At 40.1% G+C, this 7,323-nt stretch overlaps 1 protein-coding gene across 1 annotated transcript in view; it reads left to right on the top strand.

The window, feature by feature from the left end:
• The window catches only part of CALB1 (calbindin 1), a 185,011-nt gene that overhangs the window by 77,145 nt on the left and 100,543 nt on the right, over window positions 1-7,323 (top strand). The gene's annotated exons all lie outside the window — the stretch shown is intronic.

The raw sequence follows: 7,323 nt of genomic DNA on the forward strand, positions 1-7,323 counted from the left end.
GGAGTCGAAAGTTGGACGGGGGGGGGGGCGAAATGCATCGGGGTTTATCGACGCCTCGTTGGTTGCCATAAGTGGCACCGTTTCCTTAGCTTCTGTCCCTCCCAAAATAAACTCGACCGGATGTCACCGTCTCTCTACACGCTTCTTCTTTTCAACATCCTCTTCCCCATTTCCGAACAACATTCTCACGTGTAGCCACGCGGAGCCTGAGGGAGCCGGTGCAAATACTGCTGCTGCTATAGTTTTACAGCTGAAATGGTGGTCATTATGATTTTCAGTTTTATACATGTCAATAATTTTACAGTCATTTTGACATTTCAAAACTCGACTTCCTTTCCCCTCTTTCTGCGGTTTCTTAATCCCCCCCCCGCATATTCCAAATTAACATTTCCTCATTTATCCATTTGCTTTAAATGTATACTCTTATAAAAACTGCAGGTTATTGCAGTAATCCTGCCAGTGTTCTTTTCTGTTTACAATTTATTTGTAAACATTCAATAAACCATTTCCATTCTTCTATAAAAAGTTTGTTATCTTGATTTCTTATTTTTCCGGTAAGTTTCGTCATTTCTGCATATTCCATAAGCTTTTTGTATCCATTCTTCTTTCACTGGGACTTCTTTCCATTTTGGGGCAAGTAAAATTCTTGCTGCTGTAGTCACATACATGAATAAATTTATATACCGTTTGAGTAGTGCTGTCCCTATACTGTAATTCCCAAAAGGATCTTTTTAAGCACCTTTCTCTCTTACCCATTTTCCTCCTGGGCAGGTGGATGCCTCCATGAGAGAGCACCTGGGCTTCTGGGTCCTGAATGTCCCCTGCCTGACATCTTGTGCCTCATTCCCAGCTATTAAGTGCTGGGGTGGGGGGGGTGGACATCAGCTGAAGTATCATTAACAGATAACAGTGCTTTTCCACTAAGTAATTTGGGTTTTCAGTGGGGCTTCGTCCCACATGGTCACATGATACTTAGTGGAACCTTTGAGAGAGGAAACAGCATTTAAGGTGAAGGTTGCGTTCCCCACCAACTCTCACCATTTCTGACTCCACCACTTCCTGCAGGATGTGTGGGTCAAAGACACTGGGCTGCTGCGAGTTCCTCAGCTGTCTTGCACGTATTAGTGCAGAGATAATCACAGAAGTATACCCATTACAGAAGCTTCTGCCAAGTGCCAAACCAATGATCAGAGAACTTCTAGAACATCCCACTGCTGGTAATGGCTCCCTCCCCCCCCCCCCATTTTAATCCTGATCTCCCTAACTTTTTCCTTCTCAGAGCAATGCAATCACCCAATCACAGGGTTGTTGTGTAAAATTTAGCATTGATCGTGAGCTTTTTAAATAAATTGTAACCTAGTGGGAAGAAGTCTGTTAGGTGCACAATTATTTAGGAACCAGCACCAGTTCTTGACCAAAACTATTAGCACCACCAAAGAATATCACATTTGCATCTTACCTGGATCATCTGGATATCAGTGACAAAATAACGAACCAATTATACTAGCATTTTACAAGCAAGAGGGTAACCCTGTCTGACAAAGCATCTCAGATGTCATGGACTGGTTGGATGCAGAGGAATGGTGGGAGGAACCAGCTGAGGAACCTTAAAGGGAAGAAGGCTCAAAGCCTAGGGAGTGGTGGTGGGATGGCAATGAGTGGTCAGAGGGAGAAGACTGCAGGGAGAAGGTGTCGGAAGCTGAAGAGGTAACTGAACTGGGAAAGTCTTGTGTCAGAAGTCCAGAAGAAGCAGGGGAGGAGGGAGGCCAAGAGGCAGAGATAAGTAGAAGCACACATGTCTCCCCCTCCTGTAACAAGCTCCCCTCCTCCCCCAGTCTCCCAGGACCAAGAGAGGCATGAAGTGAAAGGAGCAAAGGCACACAGGCGCAGTCTCAGATTGCTTGGGGGAAACCCTGGAGAGGAGGAGACTTAGGCAGAGTTGCTGTGCTCATTAGGCCTGGCACCCCTGTGAAGATCCTGGTTTTTTTCTCTCATAAAGAGCTGGCTTCACTTATTCTGATTACTGCTGGCTCACTCCTGACATCAGTTGAAGTGGCAAATAAGGTAAAAAGCAAGTTAGGTAGTTGTGTGATTTTGGCAGCAGGGCAAGGAGGCCAAGGTAACCAAAATGTGTATGTTTTAGTGACCAGCATAGGAGGGTAGCTGACTGAACCACAGCTACACAGTGGAAATGGTCATAACCTGTTTTATTTAAAAAAATAAATATTGATGGAATTAAAAGAGTTTTTACAAACCTATATTCAGGAAGATTAAATGCAAATAAGTCATGGGAATATAAATGCTTCCCTGGTGAAGAATAATTCCATTATTCTACTATCCCTTGTAGTACAGTTTATCCTTTTTTCTAAAATTCTCTGTGTATTTGATTTCCTGGCACATGTACTGGGGGATTATTAGATTCAATGTCTAATTGTTCCTTTCCCAATGCTGTAAACAGAACAGCAGTGTTTTAGTCTGCCATGCAAGTTCCTGAGGGATATGCTGTGTTCAGTGAATTCCTCTGCATTTGTTCATCTTTATATCACACGGAATATAAGCGACAAAGCGATGGGACTTAAAAGTATTAAGATTAGGGCATTAAAAAAAACCCTTAAAGGGCTATGAACGTTATCCATTACTGTTTTTCAGTAAAATTTGTAGCCTACTCTTTAAACACAAATGCTAGCACAGTCCTAAAAAAACAGAACCTTTAACACATTTTCTTGTGTAAGTTTTGTTTCAAGATAATAATTTGGATTGAATGAATCCTAATGGAATCTTAATTGAGCAATTTATGAAAAATAAGGACTTACTAGTTTGCTCTTACAGCTTCCTGTTCAAATCTAAGGGTTAATAGGGTCATCTTCACATATATTTTAGATTGGCAAATAGGGTTCAACAAGTTGGACCTGTAATAAAATGTTGACACAGTGGAGTGCGTCTGTGTTCAAGCCATGCCATTTTCCAGGGCATTCTATTCTATCCCCTATTTCCCGGCCTCTTCCTTCTCTCCAATAGTGAGCCAACATTCTGTTTTGGCTACCAATGTTTTGGCTCTGGGAGAATACATTTGATAGCCAGCATAGAGGACTTGTCAGCGTCAGGACTGGCTCTTTGCACTGGACTTTTGGATCAGGCTGATGTTTAAATAACTTGGCTTCAAGGCTCCCTCCTCCCAAGTGGGAAGCCAGAAGTGATGCAGAGGTTGTATTACATTAAATAATGTAAAAGGTGACTGATAACAATGTGAAAAGTAAATTAAGTAGTCCAGGCTCTTCTGCAATAGATTGGTTTGTTGAGTAGAGATTGCACAATAACATAGTATTGTAGATGCGCTGCTAAGGAAAGGTGCTAATACTTGTATCTTGCACTAACAAAGCAGATTTGTTGTGTAAATAATATGGTTGTGTGGCAAGGATTCATGTTTAATTAAAAATAAATTAATAAATAACCCCCAAAGCAATTGCAGGAATTGGCCCTTTAGTTACATAAAAACAAGCAGCCTGGTTAAAAATAGAAATGAACACTGTCTGTCATTCCATAAACAAATCCCTTCCACTACAGACGAGACATTTTTCTAGCTCCAACAATAGATGCCTTTATTTACCATTCAATAACAGTAGAAAGGTCAAAACCATTGCTTTCTTTCCATAGACACTATTTTTAATTGGTAAGCACTTTTGATTTTTTCCCTAAAGGATCACTTTCTATTAAATTGATTAACACAATATAAATGGCTGAATAATTGCATCTTCCTAAGGATCAAAGGTCTGTTCATCGAAAACCACCATGAGCGAAAACCTATGCAGCTAAGCCTGCAGTCCCAAACACATTTACTTAGGGAGTAAGCTTCACTGAACATGGTGTGTTCAGCTTCTAGTATTATTGTGTGTTGGTTTTGTGTTTGCGTTGCTCTAAGCCAGACAAGGATTCAGCGACGCTTGCATAAATCACTGCCACTTTCTTTCCTTCAATTTTCCTTTTCCCAACGATGGAAGGAAACCTCTAATATACCAACAACAGAGGCTTGGGTTAATAATATCTGGAGTATTGCTCTATCAGAATGCCACACATACCATTGGTCACTAATCAAGCGCATCTCCAAAAAAGATAGCTTTGATACTATCTGGTCTCCCCTTTTCTCTTTTAGTGAAGAACAACAGGATATTTTAATACCGTCATCATCACAGAGGTGTCTGTGGAGGGGATATATTCATTGAAAATTTTAGCTGTGCCCCCTTTTCTTTTACAAAAAAAGGAACCTACCTGTTTGTTAAGTCTGGCACCAGAGGTCATTCCCTATATATCCTTGCCACTCTGTAGGCTTTCTTAATAATAATTACTATTATTTACAAGCTGCTATGTGACTGGGTTGCCCGGAGAGCCATGTTTTAGACATTAAAAAAAAATGCCCATGATTTTAACTGATTTTCTATCTACTGCTTTTTGTATTTTTACTGTTGCTATGATAATTGCCATTGTTTCTGATGTTTTTGATCTGTTTCATATTTGTTTTATGGTTCTCTTTTGCAGGCTATCTTGAAAATCTAGATTAATAAAATTCCAGAAGAAGAAGAAGAGGAAGAGGAAGAGGAAGAAGAAGTTCTCCACCTAGCAATTACTTCTGCTGCTGAGGAGGTTTCCCCAAACTCAGAATACTCCTTTGTTGCTAGGTGGCTGGCATCACACATTTTTTATAAGCAATATGAAAGCTTTCTGCAAGAGATAAGGGACAGCTCATAAAAGCATAATATGCATTTCCCCCTAATGAAAGTTGTTTCTTTTCAGTGGTGGCACGTTTTATTCCAATAGCAGTTTGAACTTGTATGCCCTGTTGCTAGGTTTTCATCCACCAACACCATTAGAAGAAGCAAATTGGTGATCTGGCCCCCTAAAAATAGCAAAGAACATTTATGGGCATCAAAGGGTGTTTAATAGGTTACAATAAAAAGAAATTCAACCTTGATTGGTTTTTTTAACTGCTATTTTCTGTCTGCAGCTACCCAACTAGAATAGTAGATAGCTGTCTTTTGCAAATGGACTTTTTATTACAAGCGGGAAATGGGTGGTAATGGATAATAAGACATTTTCACACCTCTCCTGTCCTGGACCTGTTGTTGTTCAAGGTTTTTATAAATGACTTGGATGAAGGAATTGAGAGGATGCTCATCAAATCTGCAAACTAGGAGGGGTAGCTAATGCTGCAGAAGACAGAATTGGGATTCAATATGACCTTAACAGTTTGGAGAACTGGGCCCAAACTAATTTCAATAGGGACAAATGTCAGGTTCTGCACTTAGGTAGGAAGAACAAGCTGCACAAATATAAGATGGGGGACACCTGGCTTGCTGATAGTATATGTGAAAAGGATCTAGGGGTCTTAGTAGATCATAAGCTTACCATGAGTCAATAGTGTGATGCAGCACCCCCCCCCAAAAAAAGCTAATGCTATTCTAGGCTGCATCCACAGAAGTATAGTGCCCTGATCAAGGGAAGTAATAGTACCAGTCTATTCTGCCTTGGTCAGACTACACCTGGTATACTGACATTGACAAGCTGGAACATGTGCAGAGGAGGGTGACCAAGATGATCAAGGGTCTGGAAATCAAGCCCTGTGAGGAATGGTTGAGTGAGCTGGGTTTGTTTAACCTGGTAAAGAGAATAGCCATCTTCAAATACTGTATCTAAAAGGCTGTCACGTGGAAGATGGAGCAAGCTTGATTTCTCCTGTTGTAAAAGATTGGACCCAAACCAATGGCTTCCTTCAAGTTAAAAGAAAGGAGATTCCAAGAATGGCAGATGAAGGTGATGGACTATATGGGATTGGCAGAAATGACCGGCAGAATCCGAGACCAGGGAGAAGAGTCGGTGGAAGAAGATTGGAAGAAATTTAAAGATTATCTACAGAAATATTGTAAAATTAATGAGTGTTAGAATGATGTTGGATTGAAATTAAGTGGTTTCCAGCTGTAATGCTTTAAGAGAATATGAAAAAAAGGATTATAAATAGGTGATAATATAATGGTAAGGATTTGCTGAACTAACAATTTGGGGTGGAATACAAAAAAGGGAGGTATGAGGAGGTCCGGGAAACAAGTTAAAATAAAATAAGTAACTGAAAATCTATGTGTGTTTTTTTTCTTAAAAAGTTTCTTTATTCTGTATTTTTGTTGTTCTGTTTTTTCTTTTTTTCTTTTTATTGTAATATAAAAAATCTTAATAAATATCTTATAAAAAAAAGAAAAGAAAGGAGATTCCGACTAAACATCAGCAAGAGCTGTTTGACAGTGGAACTGATTCACTTGGAAGGTGGTGGACTCTCTTTTTAAGTGCATATTGCACATTTGAAGTAAGTAAATAAATAAATAAATAAATGCATATTTATTAGAATGCTAACTATCTTTCGTGTAAGTACTAATATATAATTGTTTACCAGTCAGTCACCATTGGATGCAAGCCATTTCTGAACCCTCTTTTTTGCAACAAAATGAGCTCCCAGTTCTACTCCACAGTGTCACTAATCTGAACTTGTGCCGCTCTGCATTTGATTCTGCCACTGTCTTGGCTGCCACTGTCAGTTATTACCCTGCCAACATTTGCCTTTCATCTTTCCCCAAAAGTCAACTTCTTTTACAAAGGAAATGAAATGTTCTCCACGCTTGCCAACATTCTGAGAGAACGCTTTCTCTAAGAATGACTCAAAGTTCCCTATTCCCACACCCTGGTGTTACTCTGAGAACAACTAAAGTAAACTTTTCAGCAGCGGTTATTTGTTTTAACACCTTCCCCCATTGTAAAATGTTTGGCACTAGGTAAAGAACAACAGTGCTAATTTTATCTAGATTTCACATATCCCCTGGCCACATAAGCAGGGCCTATTTGTTCTTTAAAACCTGAGGACAAAAAAACAAATGATGTTTCTCCCTCATCCTCTGCCAGAGGAAAAAGTGGAGTTAAGTAGCTTCAGGGCATTCAGGCAGTACAAGAATAATGGGGTGGGGTGGGGGGCTAAAGCAGCTTCAAGGGGGGGGGTTGGGGGGAGCAGTGAGCTTTCTTAAGAAGTCAGTCAAATATGCTATTACAGTAGATGAGGACTAATCCAGAGTCCAGACTGACACTATATCTAGTAGTGATTGTTTTAAGTAGGTTCCTGCTGGGACTGGTTTAGTTACTGTGGGACTCCATACTCTACTGATTTATTTTAGCCTCTGGTTGGGAGACACAGAAGCAATTGGCTTGGAAGGATTGCACCATTCATTATGAACCCGAGGCACTGAAATTCTCTATGATCTAACCTGATCTATGAACTGCAGGTACCAAAGT

This window comes from Podarcis raffonei, chromosome 7 (assembly GCF_027172205.1).
Source record: "Podarcis raffonei isolate rPodRaf1 chromosome 7, rPodRaf1.pri, whole genome shotgun sequence".
Lineage (NCBI taxonomy): Eukaryota > Metazoa > Chordata > Lepidosauria > Squamata > Lacertidae > Podarcis > Podarcis raffonei.